The sequence below is a fragment of the Neophocaena asiaeorientalis genome, unplaced genomic scaffold (genome assembly GCF_003031525.2).
Source record: "Neophocaena asiaeorientalis asiaeorientalis breed wild unplaced genomic scaffold, Neophocaena_asiaeorientalis_V1.1 scaffold71, whole genome shotgun sequence".
Lineage (NCBI taxonomy): Eukaryota > Metazoa > Chordata > Mammalia > Artiodactyla > Phocoenidae > Neophocaena > Neophocaena asiaeorientalis.
In genome coordinates, this window is record NW_020175439.1 from 1,643,242 (window position 1) to 1,662,865 (window position 19,624).

The following is a 19,624-nucleotide window of genomic DNA, read 5'->3' on the forward strand; positions in this document are numbered from 1 at the left end:
TGCTATTAATTTTTATGTATTTGTGAATGCTCCAGCTTTCCTCCTATTATTCATTTATAGTTTCATACCATTGTAGTATAATTTCAATCTTCTTAAAATTGCTAAATCTTGCTTTGTGGCCTAACATGATATATCCTGTAGAATGATCTGTGTGCATTTGAGAAGAATGTATTCTGCTGCTGCTGGATGGAATGTTTATTTGTCTGTTAGGTCCATTTGGTCTATAGTGTTGTTCAAACCCACTGTTTCCTTATCTATTCTCTGTCTGATCTATCCAGTATTAAAGTCCTCAATTATTATTATATTGTTGTTTATTTCTCCTTTTAGTTCTGTTAGTACTGCCTTTATATATTTAGCTGCCCTGATGTTGGGTGCAAAAATATTTAGATAGTTAATGTAATTTAATGCTTTAGACGTTAATTAATTAATGTTTTGAATTGTATGTAAGCAATGCTTTGTTTCAAAAAAGAAAGTATATAAAGATACAAGCAATACGGCAAAATCAAATAAGTTAAAAATTAAAAAATGAGTTAAACAGGAGGAAGGTTAGACAAGTTTCATATTATCCTAATGCAAAAAGCAAACAACTTTCTTGGGAAAGCAAAACTGCTTGAATTCAAACCAGAAAATAATTTTCTTTCTATATATGGTATGCCTTAATCCAGGAGTAGATTTCAGGGTATCCAAAGAAATGCATGAATTACACATTCTTAAGGTAGTCCTTCTAAGCGTTTCTTTAATCTGAGCTTTTGAAAAATAGTGAACAGCTCTGAATTTAAGACTAACCCCCTGAGAGTAGAATACAGCTATTCATTGTCACTAATTAAGTAGAGAGCCTTATATTTTAATAATCAGCAGAGCTGGGGGTAGCATTGATGTTTTCTGTCTATATAGGAAGTGACTCCACCTAGTACTTGTAGTTGAACCAAAGAAATAAAGTACTACAAATGAGAATGAGATTGTCTTTAGAAACTCATTTGTGTCCCCGCTAAACTACAGACAAATGGATAACTGATGTTCTAGAGTTACACACCATAAAGCATGGCAGCAATAATTTTTGGTCTGGAAAATGGTAAATGCCACCACCACACATTGCCATTAAAATATTTTTATACTGAAACATCCATAGAGCATCAAGATGTAAGTACTGTTACTTTCTTATTATGGAGTAGCCCCCTGACACTTGCCTGCAGTTTGAATGTAATATTGGTCCAAGATGGCTAGAGCTGCAGTTTATCAAGTATGAAAGTGGCATTTTAAATGATATATCTGGTAAGCAACACATAAGGGAAGCTTCTAATTTTCATAGCACAGAGGAAGCAGTATTTTAAAAATGGAATAGCCCATGTTGCAAACATTTGAGAGCTATAGTGAGATGGCCAAGTCATTTGAAGTGAGGTTCTTCATCAGTTCTGGAACAACCTTGGTCATTATTTCTTCAAGTATTGCCTCTGTTCCATTCTATTCTTCTCCTTTTGGAACTCTGATTAAACGAATCATAAATCTCCTGGTCATGTTTCCTAACTTCTGTATTTCCCATCTTTTTTGTCTATCTATGCTGCATTCTGCATAATTTCTAAAATATCTTCTAATTTGACATTATATTTATCCACTCATTTTGAAATTTCACATATTGTATTCATCTCTGTATAATATTATTTTTCAAATCTGATCAGTCACTCTTCAGAATATTCAGATATTTTCAATTTGATTTTTATTTCTTTAAATACAATAAGCCAGGTTTTAAAAAGAACCTCTGTCTCATAATTCCAATATCTGCTGTAGTTTATTTCTGTAGTTTTTCTAATGGGATCTTTTCCGTGTGTGTGTGTGTGTGTGCGTGCGTGTGTGTGTGCGTGCGTGTGTGTGTGTGTTTTACTGTGCACTGCTATTGTCCCTCAAGTATTATTTGCAAGGAGTCTTCAAGGTCTAGGATGAATGTACCTTCTTTCAGAGAGGATTTTCTTCTACCATTTCAGGGCCAAATTATCCAAGTTCATGGCTCCACGTTCCCTGGACCATCCAAATCCAGGTCTAAATTTCTTGGGGAGTGTGAGCCCACAGCCACAATCTCTCACGGAGGAGTTTTTCCCCTGTTCTATTTACATGTGTTCTTCTTGGTGCCAGAGCAATATTCCCTTCGGTCCCTTGGGTATATGAGAGGGTAGATATATTTCACATTTTCTTTTACTCTGAGGGTGACACTGCTTCAGTGGGGAAGGGGTCTTCTGTGGGGCTCCCCACCTTGGCCAGGCCCTGGGTGTTGACTTCTGATTCCTCCATGAATGGAACTGCTAAAAGCAAAACCCAAATCTGCCCAGATCAATAAGTTCCTTCAGAACAGAAGCAGCTTTGGTGCATCAGTGCTCTGCTTACCTCTCTAGATTCTCTTGTTTTCTTAGATTTTGGCTCGCAATTTCCTCACTACCTTGACAGCTTTGTATTGATTTTAAGGAAAAAAAAATAATATTTTCCCCAATATTTTTAGGTTCTTTGTGGAAGGATTGAGAATAGAAAGAAAATATATAGCTTTAAAAGGAGGAAAGGTTTTCTTTTCTTCTAATGCCTGTGTCTGGTTTTGGTAACAGGTACCACTGGCCCCACAGAGCTGAGAAGTATTCCGACCTCTTCACCTTTTTGGAAGAGTTTATGTTGAATTGGTATTATTTTCTTCCTTAAATGTTCGGTAGAATTCACCGGGGAAGCTATTTGTGCCTGCATTTTTCTTTGTGGGAAAGTTTTTAATTAAAAATTCAATTTCTTTAATAGATATACATGTATTTAGGTTGTCTGTTTCTTCTTGGATGAGCTTTGACAGTCTGACTTTCAAGGAATCCATCCATTTCACCTAAGTTGTCAGATTTATTGGCATAAAGTTGCTCATAATATTCTTTTCATCCTCTTAACGTCTGAAGACTGTATTAATGCTTCTTCTCTCATCCCAGGTATTGTTAATTTGTGTCTTCTCTCTTTTTCTTTTTCTAATCAGTCTGGCTAGAGCCTTGTTAATTCTTTTTTTAATTTTCCCAAAGAGCCAAGTTTTCATGGATTTCTTCTGTTGTTTGTGTCTTCTATTTCTTCGATTTCCACTCTGGCCTGTATTATTTCCTTTCTTCTGCTTATTTTGAGTTTGACTTTGCCTTTTCCCAGTTTCTTATATTGAAAGCTGAGGTCACTGTATTGAGACCTTTCTTATTTTTTAACATAAGCATTTAGTGCTATAAATTTCTAAGTATAGAATTAGTTGCATCTGACAAATTTGATTTGTGTTTTCATTTTCATTCAGTTCAAAATGCTTTCCTTCAGTTCAAATCCCTCTTGACTTCTCCTTTGACACATACGTTGTTTAGGAGTGTGACATTTAGTTTCCAAATATTTGAGGGTTTCCCAAACAGCTTTTTGATATTGAGTTCAATTTTTTGGTTTGTTTTATAAATTAACAGAAAAAACTTTATTTTTTTTATTTTTGGTGCCGAAACCCGGGAACGAAAAAACTTTATTTTTTAGAACAGTTTTAGGTTTTGAGAAAAATTGGGCAGGAAGTACAGTTCCCATATATTCCTTCTCCCCACCACCCCAGTTTCCCCTGTTATTAACACCTTGCATTAATGTGGCGCATTTGTTGCAGTCGTCTCCAGTTTATATTAGGATTCATTCTGTGTTGTACAGTTCTGAGTTTTGGACAAATGCATAATGTTATGCATTTACCATTGTAGTATCATACAGTAATTTCACTGCCTGAAAAACCCCCTGTGCCCCACATATTCATCCCTCCCTTCCCCAAACCCTTGGCAACCAATGATCTTTTTATTGCCTCTATAGCTTTCCCTTTTCCAGAATGTCATATAGTTAGAATTGTAGAGTATGTAGGCTTTTCAGGCTGGATTGTTTCTCTTAGTAATATGCATTTGAGGTTCCTCCATGTCTTTTCGTGGCTTGACAGCTCATTTCTTTTTATCACTGAATAATTTCCATTGTCTGGATGTACCACAGTTTGTTTACTCATTCACAGACTGAAGGACATTTGGTTGCTTCTAGTTTTCGGCAACTATGATTAAAGGTGCTACAAACGTTCATGTTCAGGCTTTTGTGTGGAGAAGTTTTTAAACCATTCAGGTAAATACCTAGGACACTAATGGTTTGATTCACTTGTCCAAGGTCATATAGTTAGGGGGTAACAAAGCTAGAATTTAAACTCAAACAATATGATCCAGAGTCTATATCCTTAACCATTATACTAAACTGCCTTTCAACATGTGATACGAGTCAGGTAAACACAGTAAGGGAAGATTTCACAGATGATGCAATGTGAGTCCAAGCTTAGAAGAGGACTAAGAGTTGGACAAATAGAATTGAGAAGAAATTTTCAATGTGGGGTATGGTGAAATGCTGCTTGGAAAAGTACAGTGTGGAATATTGGCGATGGTGTACAACAATGTGAATTGCTTAATGCCACTGAACTGTCAATTTAAATATAGTTAAAATGGTAAATTTTGTGTTATGTGTATTTTACTGAAATTTTTAAAAAGTATGGTGTACATGTTGATTCATGAGTGTGGGGATAAATTAATCTGACTGAAGTTAAAGTTTTATTGGGGGAATAAAGGCAACAAAGTTGTATATGTTAATTTAGAACAAAATAAGTATGAACTTTTAATTGTAGTAGAAGGTCCTCGGCAATCAATGAAAATTTTGGAAGATGGAATAGACATGATATCTGCAACTTCAAAGGGTTAAGCTGTGCTATATGAGTCATTTACTGAAATGGGGCAAGGCTGGAGGCAAGAGAACCAACTCAACTCAGCCCAGGCGTGTTCATGTGTGCATTATCTCATTTACTGCAATAAAAGTTTTATAAGGTGGGTATTATTGTTCCTGTGCTATAGTCAAGGAAGCTCAGATTTATTCATGTTCGTAGTACTAGTATATGCTAAAAGTACAGTAATTTGAAACCAGCTCTCTTAACTTCAAATCTGGTGGGATGCATAGATAGCAGAAATAACACAGACTTGGGAATCACACAGACCTTCGTTGGAATCCTGGCTCTGTCTTACTGGCTATGTGGCTTTAGGAAGATTAGCTTGTCTGAGCCTCAATTTTATCATCTGTGAAAATGTGATAAAAATATTTATCTCCTAAGGATTAAATTCTATGTATATACATAAGCCCAGTACATAGCACCCAAGAAGTGATCAATAATTCCTCATTCACTTGCTTCCTCCTCAGTTTCTGATGTGTATCTGATATTTATTTGCAGCATATATGTGAATCATTAAATTATTTATTGATTGTCTAATGGTATTTAAAACTTTTTATTTGTAAATTTAGGTTTTCTCACATTGAAACATGGTATATTTTCATACATTAATCTCTTTCCAAATAGTAGAAAAGCACATTTTACTAATTAAAGGCACAAAATTCTAAAGAAAAATTATGAACATGGTTTGGAAACTCATGTACATATTTATTTAATGCCATTTCATATCTTTAAGAAGGCTTTTGGAAACTTATTTAGAAAGCTGAAAAGTCCTTGAATACCAAGTGATTTAACAGGAATTTTTTAATGAGTTATGTGTAAATGAATCAAAAACACATGAATTCTATTTCCTGTAAATAACACATGGTTTTGAAAACTGAAAATGTACTTGAAAAGGTATCCTGTGCACAATTAAATTAAAACTCTTATAAGATAATGTTCCCCTGAATGAGGCAAGCCCCATTAAGATACTACAGTATTATCACTTGAAGTTCTCTCTGTCCAGAAAGAAAGTATTGACCATAGCATATCTTACATGTTTGATTTTGTTGAAATAAAATTACTTTAGGTTGGTGTCCAAGGCTATATCTGATGAGATTAATTTCCAATTTCATAATGGGTGGAATTAATCCTTTTCTTCTGGTACAAGAGAGAGAGCAGTTGTTTCCATCTGCATGATTTGTTTGTATGGGAGCAACTCTAGGATCTCGGACATGAGAAGAGTGGGTGTGGGAGTGAGTGAAGGAGTGTTGGCAGAATGTGGCACCACAATTTCCCAAGTACAATAAGGTATGTTGTCAGAAAGGCAGGAAGACTAAACAGCTAAAGTTTCATCAGAATATTACAACCTTTCACTAACAATACCAAGTAATAAAAGCGTCTCCAAATATTTCAGTTACATTGTGCCTATAACTTCTTGTCTCTATCTCCTTTTCTAAGAAGGAGATAGCTACCACGTTTGAGATCCAGATGAGGCAATCATAACTTTTACATTACTGTTCTTCTGGCTGAAATCATCCAATTCCTTCTTTTAGTTTTCAGAAAAGTTTCCACTCATTTGAAGTAGTGGACATTGTCTTTATTATAAGTTTCAGTCTTCCTCTCCGCTAAGATGGTGAAGCTGACTACATTTGGTTTGTTACAGAATGAAAAAAAAACGAAGATAAAATTGCTTTTAGAATAAAGCATATGTTTCTAAATGCAGTTAAATGGACACTAATATATGACCAAATGGACACTGATTAAAAGGACCAGAAGCACTGGCAGAGGATAGACAATGGAATAGAATTCAGAGTTCAGAGATAAATCCTCACATTCACAGTCAATTGATTTTCAACAAGTGTGCCAAGACAATTCAATGAGGAAGGAAGACTTTTCAAAAGACGATGCTGGGACAACTAGATAGCTACATGCAAAAAAATAGAGTTGGACCCCTACCGTATACCGTGTACAAAATTTAACTCAAAACAGATCAAAGACATAAACGGATCAAAGATCAGCTTGAATGAATCAAAGCTCAACTGCACCTGGTCACCCAAGAGCTCTGATGGAGATGTACAATAAGATTCATGTTGTTTTCATGCCTGCTAACACAATATCCATTCTTCAGCCCATGGAACAAGGAGTAATTTCAACTTTTGAGCCTTATTCTTTAAGAAATACATTTTGTAAGGCTATTGCTTCCACAGATAGTGATTCCTCTGGTGCATCTGGGCAAAGTAAATTGAAAACCTTCTGGAAAGGATTCACCATTCTAGATGCCGTTAAGAACATTCATGACTCATGGGAAAAGGTTTAAATATCAAAATACACAGGAGTTTGGAAGAAGTTGATTCCAACCCTCTTGGATGACTTTGAGGGGTTCAAGACTTCAGTGGAGGAAGTAACTGCAGATGTGGTAGAAACAGAAAGAGAACTAGAATTAGAAGTGGAGCCTGAAGATGTGACTGAATTGCTGCGATCTTATGAGACAACTTGAATGGATGAGGAGTTGCTTCTTATGGATGAGCAAAGCAAGTGGTTTCTTAAGATGGAAACTACTCCAGGTGAAGAAGCTGTGAAGACTGTTGAAATGACAAGATAAGATTTAGAATTTACATAAACTCAGTTAATAAAGCAATGGCAGGGTTTGAAAGAGCTGACCCCAATTTGAAAGAAGTTCTACTGTGGGTAAATGCTATCAAATAGCACTACATGCAAGAGAGGAACTGTTCATGAGAAGATGAGTCAACTGACGCAACAAACTTCATTGTTGTCTTATTCTAAGAAATTGCCACTGCCACCCCAGCCTTCAGCAATACCACCAGCCTGATCAGTGAGCAGCCATCAACGCTGACATAAGACCGTCTGCCAGCAAAGAGATTACAACTTGCTAAAGGTTCAGATGATTGTTAGCAATTTTTAGCAATAAAGTATTTTAAAATTAAGGTTTGTACACTGTTTTTTTAGATGTAATACTATTGCACACTTATAGTATACTGTAAAGGTAATTTTTTTATTGAAGTATAGTTGATTTACAATCTTGTGTTAGTTTCTGGTGTAAAGCAAAGTGATTCAGTTATACATATATATACATATGCTTTTTCATATTGCTTTCCATTATGGTTTATTACAAGGTATTGAATATAGTTCCCTGTGCTATAGAGTAGAACCTTGTGGCTTATCTATCTTATATATAGTAGTTTGTGTCTGCTAATCCCAAATTCCTAATTTATCCCTCTTTTATAGGTACTAGGAAACCAAAAAATTTCGTGTGACTTGCCTTATTGCAGTATTTGCTTTATTGCAGTGGTCTGGAACCAAACCCACAATATCTCCAAGGGATGCCTGTATATTCATACAATGCAATATTATTTGTCAATAAAAAGAAATGAAGTACTGATATATGGACAAACCTTGAAAAGAAATAGAAACGATTAGCGATATTTACCCTTAAAATATTTCTAGATACACCTAAACTGCTATTGTGTGTGTTGTTTCAGGATAAAGGGATGAAAGAAGTGTAGGTGGTCTGTAAAGTTCTGACTATAACTGTCTTTTCTCTTTTTTGTATTTCTTTATGTATTTATCAGTGCACTGTTTAGAATACAAAACTAATTTTAACATTAATTATGTAATACGTTAATTCATCTGACATATACTTTGCCTAGCATATGCCAGGCACTGTTTTTGGTGCTGGAGATACAGAATTGAACAGGACAAATCCACTGTTGCCAGCTTACATACTAGTGAGGGGAACAGAGTAGGGTTGGCAGGAAGGAAGTCCTCTTCAAAGAAGTGATATTTGAACAGAGACCCAAATAACATAAAAGTCTGGAGGAAGAGAACATAAGGTAGAGGGTGGAGATATAAAGGCCCTGGGTTGGGAGGAAGTTTAGTATATTAGAGCAACTTGAGAATGCAAGTTGTTAAAACAGATTGCTGGCTCCACACAGAGTGTCTGATTCAGTAAGCCAGGGATGGGGCCCAAGAATTGGCATTTCTAGCAAGTTCCCAAGTGATGCTCGTCTTCTCATTGCAGTGGCTTCTCTTGTTGTGGAGCACAGGTTCAAGGCGCACAGGCTTCAGTAGTTGTGGCACGCGGGCTTAAGAGTGCAGGTTCAGTAGCTGTGGCACATGGGCTTATTTGCTCCGCGGCATGCGGGATCTTCCCCGACCAGGGATTGAACCTGTGTCCCCTGCATTGGCAGGCAGATTCTTAACCACTGCCCCACCAAGGAGGTCCCAGGAAATATTTTTCTTTAAGCAATAAGCCATGGTATTGTTTGGTCTCTTTGTTACAGTAGCCTAGTCTTACCCTAACAGCAGGAGAAGTTAAGAGTGGAAGCAAGGGGAAGACTTAAGAGACTATTGTAATAGCCCAGTCAAGAGATGATGGTGGCTTGAATCAGGGTATAAGTCAGCTGGGGCTGTTTGCTGTCACACCCATTCCTCTCCCTTCCTTTCCTCTGCTGGCTGGTCTCTGCTTTCTGCACTTTCCAGACTCCCTGTCAACTGGCTTCTGGCTGGCTTTAGGCACTGTTTGGAGATGGGAGGGGAGGAACAGGGGAAGCCAGGTCATGTCTTTCTTTCCCTCTCTCTCTGTCTCTCTCTTTCTCTCAATCTCTCAATCTCTGCCACAGGCAGCATTTCTAGTAAGGATGGAATGGCTCCAGCTCCTGCCATATGGTATCACCATGGATCCAGCTTCTTCTGCGTGACCATGACCTCTTCTCCTTTTGGCCTGCCAGCCTAGAAACAGCAGCAGCTTCCTACAGTAGTTAATCTCTGGGTTGCCCCACCATCCTCTTTGGCTTATCACTTCTTACATCACTTGTGTAACCAGTTCCCTGCATTAAATCCCCTCTCTTTTAAATGATTTTCTGCATGGGTGACCCTGGCCTGACACAGGGGGAGGTGGTGGATTAGTGAGAAGTGTTGGAATCAGGGCATATTTTGAGGTAGAAATGACAGGATTGATGAGGGATTGGATTTGGCGTATGAGAGAAGAGTTTAAAAATCAAAACAGAACATTTCCGTGCAACCTCTTCACTAAATTGCTTCTCAGTCTCAGAAAAAGTACACCATCATATATCCAATCTCAAAACAAAAATCTAGGCCTCAGATTCATTGGATTCTTCCCCCGAGTCATCATAAAGTTTCATTCCAGCTTTTGTGACATGTGGGGACTTGCCTGGAATTATAGGGTATATACCTCATCATACCTAATAAAAAAACTTAGACTGGAAATGGAGCCAAATGCTAATTTCAGAAATTCCAATGAAATTTGCTAATACTGTGCTTTGAGAAAGAAACCAGATTCTGTATCTAGATTAGACAGCTTGTCCCCTGGACCATTGCCAAGACAGTTTCAGGGAGTGTAGGGAAGTACAACAACCCAGGTTTTGCTACATCTGTTGGGAAGCCATAGCATTTTTAGATAGGCTAAAGCATGGGAGCTAAAGCATACTTGAGAGATCCTAGGAAAGTGGAAAGTGATCACCAGTTACAAGGGCTGAGACTCAGAAAGCTTCTATTTCCTTTTATTTGAGACTACTGAGGATAAAGACAATCTCTGGGAAGGACAAAGAATTGTCTATTAGCTGTGTGACCTAGGATAATGTTAACCTCTCTGAGCTTCAGTTTGCTAATCTATCAAAAACAGGGAAACCATTACCTATCTTGAAAGACTGTTGTATTAAATCATATGATAGGCCTTAGAACATAGCACATAGCGTGTGTTCATATTCCTTCTCTTCTCTTCCCTTCTACCTCTCCCATGTGGGTAGCACTGTAGTGTAGATTAACTATAATTATCTGTAACTTAGCTTACTCTCAGTTAATAACTGTTGATCTTCAATAAGTGGTGCTGCGAAAAACTGGACAGCCACATGCAAAAGAATGAATCTGGACCATTACCTTACACCATACACAAAAATTAACTCAAGCAGATTAAAGACTTGAATATAAGACCTGAAAACATAAGACTTCTAGAAAAGAGCAGAAAGCTCCTTGACACTACTCTTGGCAGGATTTTTGGGTTTGACAGAAAAGCAAAGGCAAACCCCCCCCCCAAAAAAACCCCACAAAACTCAGCAAGTGGGACTACATCAAACTAAAAAGCTTCTGCACAGCAAAGGAAACCACCAACAAAATGAAAAGGCAACCAACAAAGTGGGAGAAAATATTTGCAAAGTGTATGTCTGACACAGGGTTAATATCTAAAATATATAAGAACTCATACAATTCTATAGCAGAAAAACAAACAATCTGATTTAAAAATGGGCAGAAGATCTGAATAGACGTTTTCCCAAAGAAGATATATGGATGGCACAGGTACATGAAAAGATGCTCAACATCAATAATTATCAGGGAAATGCAAGTGAGATATCACGGTGATATCATCTCACACCTGTTAGAATGGCTATGATCAAAAAGATGAGAAATAACAAGTGTTGGAGATGGTATAGAGAAAAGGGAATCCTTGTGCACTGTTGGTGGGAATGTAAATTGGTGCAGCCACTATGAAAAATAGTATGGAGGTTCCTCAAAAAATTAAAAATAGAACCACCGTATGATCTAGCAATTCCACTTCTGGGTATTTATCTGAAGAAAATTAAAATACTGATTTGAAAAGATCTAAGCACCCCCATGTTCATTGCGGCATTATTTACAATAGCAAGACATGTAAACAACCTAAGTATACATCAACAGGTGAACGGATTTAAAAAATGTAGTATGTATACACATTTGGAATACTTGTCAGCCATAAAAAAAGAAAGAAATCCTGCCATTTGCAACAATATGGATGGACCTTGAGGGCCTTATGCTGAGTGAAGTTAAGTCAGACAGAGAACAACAAATACTAAATGATCTCACTTATATGTGGAATCTAAAATGAAAAACAAAAAAAAACAAAAAAATGAGCTCATGGATACAGAGAACAGATTGGTGGTTGCCTGAGGTGTGGGGCGGGGTGGGAGGTGGGAGAAATGGGTGAAGGGGGAAGATACAAATTTCCAGTTATAAAATGAATAAGTTATGGGAATGTAATGTACTGTGTTATAATTACAGTTAATAGTACCGTATTGCATATTTGAAGGTAGTGAGGAGAGTGGATCTTGAAAGTTCTCATCACAAGGAAAAAATTTCATAACTATGTTATGATGACAGATATTGACTTATTGTGGTGATCATTTTGCATTATATACAAGTATCAAATCATTATGTTATACATCTGAAATTGACACAATATTTTATCAGTTATAAAAAATTTAAGTAAACAATTCAATGAACTTTAGTGTATTCAACAGAGCAGTGCAGCCATCACCACAATAAATTTTAGAACATTTTCATTGCCCCAAAAAGAAACCTTGTATCCTTTAGCAGTCACTCCCATCCTGCTCCCCACTGTTCAGCCTTAGGTAAACATTAATCTACCTTCTATCTCTATGAATTTGCAGATTCTGAAATTCTATATAAATGGAAGCATACAATATGTGGTCACTTGTGACTGGCTTCTTTCACTTAGCATAAGACTTTCAAGGTTCTTCCAAGTTGTAGTATATATCAGTACTTCATTTCTTTTTATTGCCAAATGACATTCCATCGTGTGGCTATTCCACATTTTATTTATCCATTCCATCAGCTGACGGACATTTGGGTTTTTTCCATTTTTTTGCTATTATCATTTCTCTTTTTCTTGAAATTAGTACTACAATGGAATGACTAAAGGACAGGCAAGAAGAAAAAAAGTATTGAATCCTGGAAAATTTCTCAATTAGGTGAATGATGACTGAATAAAAGAATTCTCAGAACACAACATTCAGTATGGACATGATTCCTATTAACTGATCATTTCCAAAACCATCACTATTAATTAAATGCCTTTCAAAATATCTTCTTATGGCAAGTATTTGTGTCTAAGTGCTTCTGTTTATGGGACAAGAAACTGAAATGGCTGTCTTGGCAGTATAACCACAGTTGTATAAGCCAAGGGATTAAGAGTACTTTTGAGAAGAAGTAACAATGTGTTCTCCATGGCTATGGAAATGATGGTAAATTTATACATAATGTATGGATGATCATATTATACCCTTATGAGAATGTCAATCAAAACTGCATTTCTGTCAGGAGATAGTTTCCAATTCACAAAATGTATATTTTTTACATTAGAATCCTTGCTGTCCACATTTCCCTGTCAACATATTTTTAAAAATCCATTTCTAAAAATGAAAGGATTGATAATTCTGACATTGAGCAACAACCCTCTATGCCAGCCAGCCTGGTACAGGAAAGTTTAAATCTAATCCTCACATCACTCTGTATATAACATAAATGCAGTTGATATTGCAAAATCCTAAGGTGGTACTCTTTTTAATTACACTTAAACTAGCTGGTATGGCCAGTACTGCTTCAGAGGATATAAAAAGAATAGCAGCTAAGCTTGCATAGAGCAGAGGTATGCTCTAGAAAGAACAAAAAAGTCAACAGACTTAGTGTGGAATGCAAGGCTTAAAAATTCCATAAGTTCAGGAAGGAAAGCAAGAGTTTACTTATAGGCATTTAGAAAGATTTTGCCTTCTCACCAGGAAGTGCTCACATACTAAACTTTAGGTTTGTTTGCCTACAGGTATGTTTATATAATTTTAACTATTAATAAAACGTGAGTAACAACTTGCGTTCTTTTTACACAAGGCCAGCTAGATCTTTTTACACAAGTGGGCAATGTTTATCTTGGTGTTCAATGTTTATCTTGGGTGTTCCTTAATTTCCATTTCCTCTGTTTCCTTTCCCAGTGTTCCTTCCTCGAGAAACAATATTTTTAAAAATGTGATTTACACAAAGATGTTAATGACAACTTACTTATTTCCAAAGAAATATAGGCATTTAAAAGGAGGCCACAGTAACACAAAAGAATAAATTACTACTGATGAAATTTCCCTGTGCATATAGATCAGAGGTATACTTCAGGGCCTTCCTGAATCCACATTTTTTTCCCACAGTAAAGCAGGCCCTGCAATAGACCCATAGACATAAAAAATTGACTTGCAGAACTGCATAATGAGTATGTTTAGCTGAAGGAAGGGGAATTCTTAGATCACAATCTCAATATCAGTCAAGAACAACTGTTTTCCTTTAAATCTGAAACTTATGAGAATGATTAGGTGATAGAAAAGACATTAATGGTTCTGATCATAGAATCAGAAGACATAAAGATGTTGCATGCAACATACACAGGTAGAAATTAACAACTTCAGACCTCCTTCTGTGAGTGGCGCTTCTGGTTCTGCCTTTTCATCATAATGCTCTCAATTGCAACTGTCAGCTGGGTTTCTTTGGTTCAAATATCCATAATAATACCTGAAAGGGTTCTCTAACTTGGAGGTTCACAAAAATAATAAAGCATTTATTTGAGAATGACTTATCCTAAACTATGGAAGAAGAATTGGATACAGATTTTCAGTTTGAGCATAGTGGAATAAAATTGGCATTTCCTCCTTCCCCTCTAGGAAATCACACTAAAGAAGAATGAGAAAGAGAAATACAAGCTAGGATGCATGTGAAATCCTAAGCCACAAATAGATAGAAGGGCTGCCAAAAGCAGTGAAGATCAAACAGGATGTGGGAGGAAGCAGAAGGGGATGCCTGTGAATGCAAATCCCTGAGAGAGCGGGCGCTGCCCCAAGATGAGGAGCATGCCCAAGATAAAGAACTAAAATCCTCATGCGTCCTAACTGGGACAAGCTGTGTGGAATAGTGACAGGAGTTTGATTCTGAGAAGCAGGGCTAACAGGACTGAACAAGGACTCATATGATGAGCCATATTTTAAAAAACAGCCTGTTGGTGAGGCAGAGGATTAGAAAAAGATTCTGAATGCTATGAGTCTTACAAACTGCCTATTTCTGTTGGCCAGGGAGAGGTTAACAGTTAAATGGACTCTCACACTTAACTGAGGGCTCTGGGGAGAATGCTGCTAGCCTTGGACACAGCTTTAGCATCCCTAACACATGAATCATTTGGAAATAGCTGGTCAAGGAGAAGCCCACTTAAACCAACATGAGAAATCAAAACTAAACCATCCAGGATCTATATAAAAGTATTACAAGAAAAGAGGAGAAAAAGAATAAGAAGAAATGCAGATGAACACTGATCAAAGCAGTATATTCATGAAACAGATGAAAAATTTGACCAAGTGTTTGCCACGGATATAAACAGTTAATGGAGCAATTTATCTATAAAACAAGAACCCAAATATACATACAATATATTTAAGAGCCTTAAAAAGGAAGGGAAAGAAAATCAATTATGCCAAAAGCTGGTTCTTTGAAAATATCAATAAAATTGATAATCCCCTAGCCAGGCTAAGAAAAAGGGAGAGGACACAAATTACTAATTTCAGAAATAAAAGAGGGGACATCACTACAGATCCCATGGACATTAAGGGATAATAAAGGAAGAATTTGAATAACTCTATGCCTACAAATTTGATAACCCAAATGCAATGGACCAATTTCTTGAAAGACACAATCTGCAAACATTCATACAAGAAGAAATAGATGATCTGAATTGGCCTATATTTATTAAAGAAATTGAATGAATAATTAATAACCTTCCAAATCAGAAAGCACCAGGCCCAGACAGGGTAACTCGTGAAATATATCAAACATTTAAGCAAGATATTATGCCAATTCTCTACAATCTCTTTCAGAAGATAGAAGCAGAGGGAATACTTCCTCATTCTATGAGGCCAGCATTACCCTAATCAAAACCAGTCCCAGACGTTACAAGAAAACTATAAACCAATATCTCTTATGAATACAGAGCAAAAATCTTCAACAAAATATTAGCAAATAAATCCAAATATCTATAAAAAAATATTATACACCATGACCAAGTGGGATTTATCCCAGGTATGCAAGGCAGGTACAGCTTTTGAAAGTTAATTAATATAACATCATATGAACAGGCTAAAAAAGAAAAAGCACAGGATCATATCAATAGATACAGAAAAAGCATTTGACAAAATCAAAGAAAAACTCAGGAATAGAGTGGAAGGGAACTGCCTCAATATGATAAAGAATAACTACCAAAAAACCTACAGCTAACATACTTAATGGTAAGAAACTAGAAGTTTTCCTGCTAAGATCAGGAACAAGGATGTCCCTTCTTACCACCTATTTTCAACACCATACTAGAAGTCCTAGTTAAGGCAGTAAGACGAGAAAAAAAAGTGTACAGATTGGAAAGGAAGAAATAAAATTATCTTTGTTTGCAGGTGACGTGATTGTCTATGTAGAAAATTCAAAAGAATCAATAAGAAACTTTTGGAACTAAGGAACAATTACAACAAGGTTGTAGGATACAAGATTAATATACAAAAGTCAGTTGCTTTCCTATATACTAGCAATGAATAAGTGGAATTTGAAATTAAAAACACAATACCATTTACATTAGCACTCCAAAAAAACAAAATAGTTAAGTACAAATCTAATAAAATAGGTACAAGATCTATCTGAGGCAAACTATGAAAAACTAAATAAATAGAGAAATAGTCCATGTTCAATACTGAGGAAGACTCAATACTGTCAAGATATCAGTTCTTCACAACTTCATCTATGATCCAATGAAATCCCAATCAAAATCCCAGAAAGTTATTTTTTGGATATAGAAAAACTGATTCTAGTGTTTATACGGAGAGACTAAGGACTCAGAATAGTCAACACAATATTGAAGGAGAAGAACAAAGTTGGAACACTGAAACTACCAGATTTCAAGTATTACTATAAGGCTACAGTAATCAAGACAGTGTGGTAATGGCGAAAGAATCAACAAATATATGAATGGAACAGAAAGAGAGCCCAGAAGTAAACACACATAAATATAGTCAACTGGGGGAGTTCCCTGGTGGCCTAGTGGTTAGGATTCTGGGCTTTCACTGCTCTGGCCCAGGTTCAATCCCTGGTCAGGGAACCGAGATTCCACAAGCTGTGTGGCCATAAAACAAAAACACAACAAAATATAGTCAACTGATCTTTGACATAAGGAACAAAGACAATACAATGGAGAAAAATAGTCTTTTCAACAAACAATGTTGGGATAACTGGACATCTGCATGCAAAACCATGAATCTAGACAAAGAAATTACATTACATTAATTACATTAAATTACATTAATTCAAAATGAATCATATACCTAGATGTAAAATGCAAAACTATGAAATGTATGTAAAAGTAGAAGATAATACAGGAGCAAACCTAGTTGACTTTGGGCAGGATGGTAGCTTTTTAGATATAACACCAAAGGCACAATCTATGAAAGAAATAATTGGTAAGCTGAATTTCATTAAAATTTAAAACTGCTCTGTGAAAGACAACATCAAGAGTGAGAAGACAAGCCACAGACTGAGAGAAAAATATTTGCAAAAGACATATATGATAAAGGACTGTTATACAAAATATACAAAAGGCTCTTAAAACTCAACAATAAGAAGATAACCTGATTTTAAAACGTGCCAAAGACCTTAACAGACACATCGCCAAAGAAGATATACAGATGACAAATAAGCATATGAAAAGATTCTCCACATCATATGTCATCAGGGAATGGAAATTAAAACAACAATGAGATACCACTACAAACCTATTAGAATGGTCAAAATCCAGAACACTGACAACACCAAGTGTTAGCAAGGATGTGGAGCAACATTTATTACTGATGGGAAAACAAAATGGTACAACTACTTTGGAAGACAGTTTGGCAGTTTCTTATAAAGCTAAATATACTCTTACCATACAATCCAGCAATTACGTTCCTTGGCATTTACCCAAATGCGGTGAAAACTTATGTCCATACAAAATCCTGCACAAGGATGTTTATAACAACTTTATTAATAATTGCTAGAACTTGGAAGCAACCAAGATGTATCTCAGTAGGTGAATGTTGAAATAAACTGTAGTACATCCAGACAATGGAATATTATTCAGCGCTAAAAAGAAATGAGCTATTAAGCCATAAAAGGACACAGACTTCCCTGGTGGCACAGTGGTTAAGAATCTGCCTGCCAATGCAGGGGACAGGGGTTGGAGCCCTGGTCCGGGAAGATCCTACATGCCACAGAACAACTAAGCCGGTGTGCCACAACTACTGAGCCTTCACTCTAGAGCCTGCAAGCCACAACTACTGAGCCCGTGTACCACAACTATTGAAGCCCACACACCTACAGCCCATGCTCCACAACAAGAGAAGCCATTGCAATGAGAAGCACCGCAACGTATACTTCATGCCCCGCAACGAAGAGTAGACCCCGCTCGCCGCAACTAGAGAAAGCCCACGTGCAGCAACAAAGACCCAATGCAGCCAATAAATAAATAAATAAGGACATGGAGGAAACTTAAATACATATTATTAAGTGAAATGCATATTATTAAGTGAGAGAAGCCAACTGAAAGACTACATATTGTATAATTCCAAGTATATGACATTCTGGAAAATGGAGACAGTAAAAAATCTGTGATTGTCAGGGGTTGGGGCAGGGAGAGGATGAATAAGCAGAGCACAGAAGTTTTTAGGGCAGTGAAAATACTCTGTATGATACCATAATGATGGATACATGTTATTTTACAGTTGTCCAAACCCATAGAATGTACAACACCAAGAATGAACCCAGATGTAAATGAGTGACTACGACGTGTCAGTGTAGGTTCATCAGTTGTAACAAATGCACCACTGGTGGGGGATGTTGATAATGGGGGAGGCTATGCATGTGTGGAGGCAGGGAGTGTATGGGAAATCTCTGTACCTCCTTTTTAACTTTGCTATGAACTGAAAACTGCTCTGAAAAAGAAAAAGTCTTAAAAAAAGAAAGGAAGAGATTCTGACATATGCTACAACATGGATGAACCTTGAAGATAGTATGCTAAACAAAATAAGGCAGTCACAGAAAGACAAATATTGCATAATTCCACTTATGTGAGGTACCTAGAGTAGTCAAATTCATAGAGATGGAAAGTAGAATGGTGGTTGTCAGGGGCTGGCGGAGGGGGTTAGGAATGAGGAGTTAGTATTTAACGAGTACAGAGTTTCAGTTGTGGAAGACAAAAAAGTTCTGGAGATGGATGGTGTAGATGATGCACAACAATATGAATGTACATAATGCCACAGAACCATTCACTTAAAAGTAGTTAAAATGGTAAATATTATGTATATTTTACCACATTATTATTATTTTTTTAATAAAGAGCAAAAGGCAGAGATACAAGATTCAGGAGGACAGAGACAACAAAATGAATGAAACACGAGTTGGAAGATCTCTAGGGGGAACAGTGGCTTTAAAAATATCAGAAATGGAGTAAAAATGGTAAGTAGACCAGGAGAGATCAGATACTGATGAGAATGCAAAAAGGAACATAGAGGTTAGATAGAGAGAGCAAGCAAAATGAATGAAAATAAATACAATTTAAAATGATTAGAGATACAATGATATCTAGAGAAGACAGGCAAGTGAGATACAACATACACTTACCTAATATCCCTATATAATGGATCAGAACAAATATTTGAAATATTACTGAAGAAATGTTCATTTTGAAGGAGTATGTCAGGTCTCAGAAAAAAAAACTGACACATTATCGTCAACACAGGTATATCCTGATACAACTGATGAACTGTGAAGATAAAGAAATAATCCTTTGGACAACCAGGCAGAAATAATGAGTCATCTACAAAGGGTAAAGACAAAACAGACTGACATCAGACTTCTCCACAACAATATCCAATTCCAGAAGACTGGAGAAATGCCTCTAAAATTATCAAGGAAAGAAATCGTGACCCAAGAAATTTATATCATCCAAGTTGTTATTCAAATATAAAGACAACAAATAATATT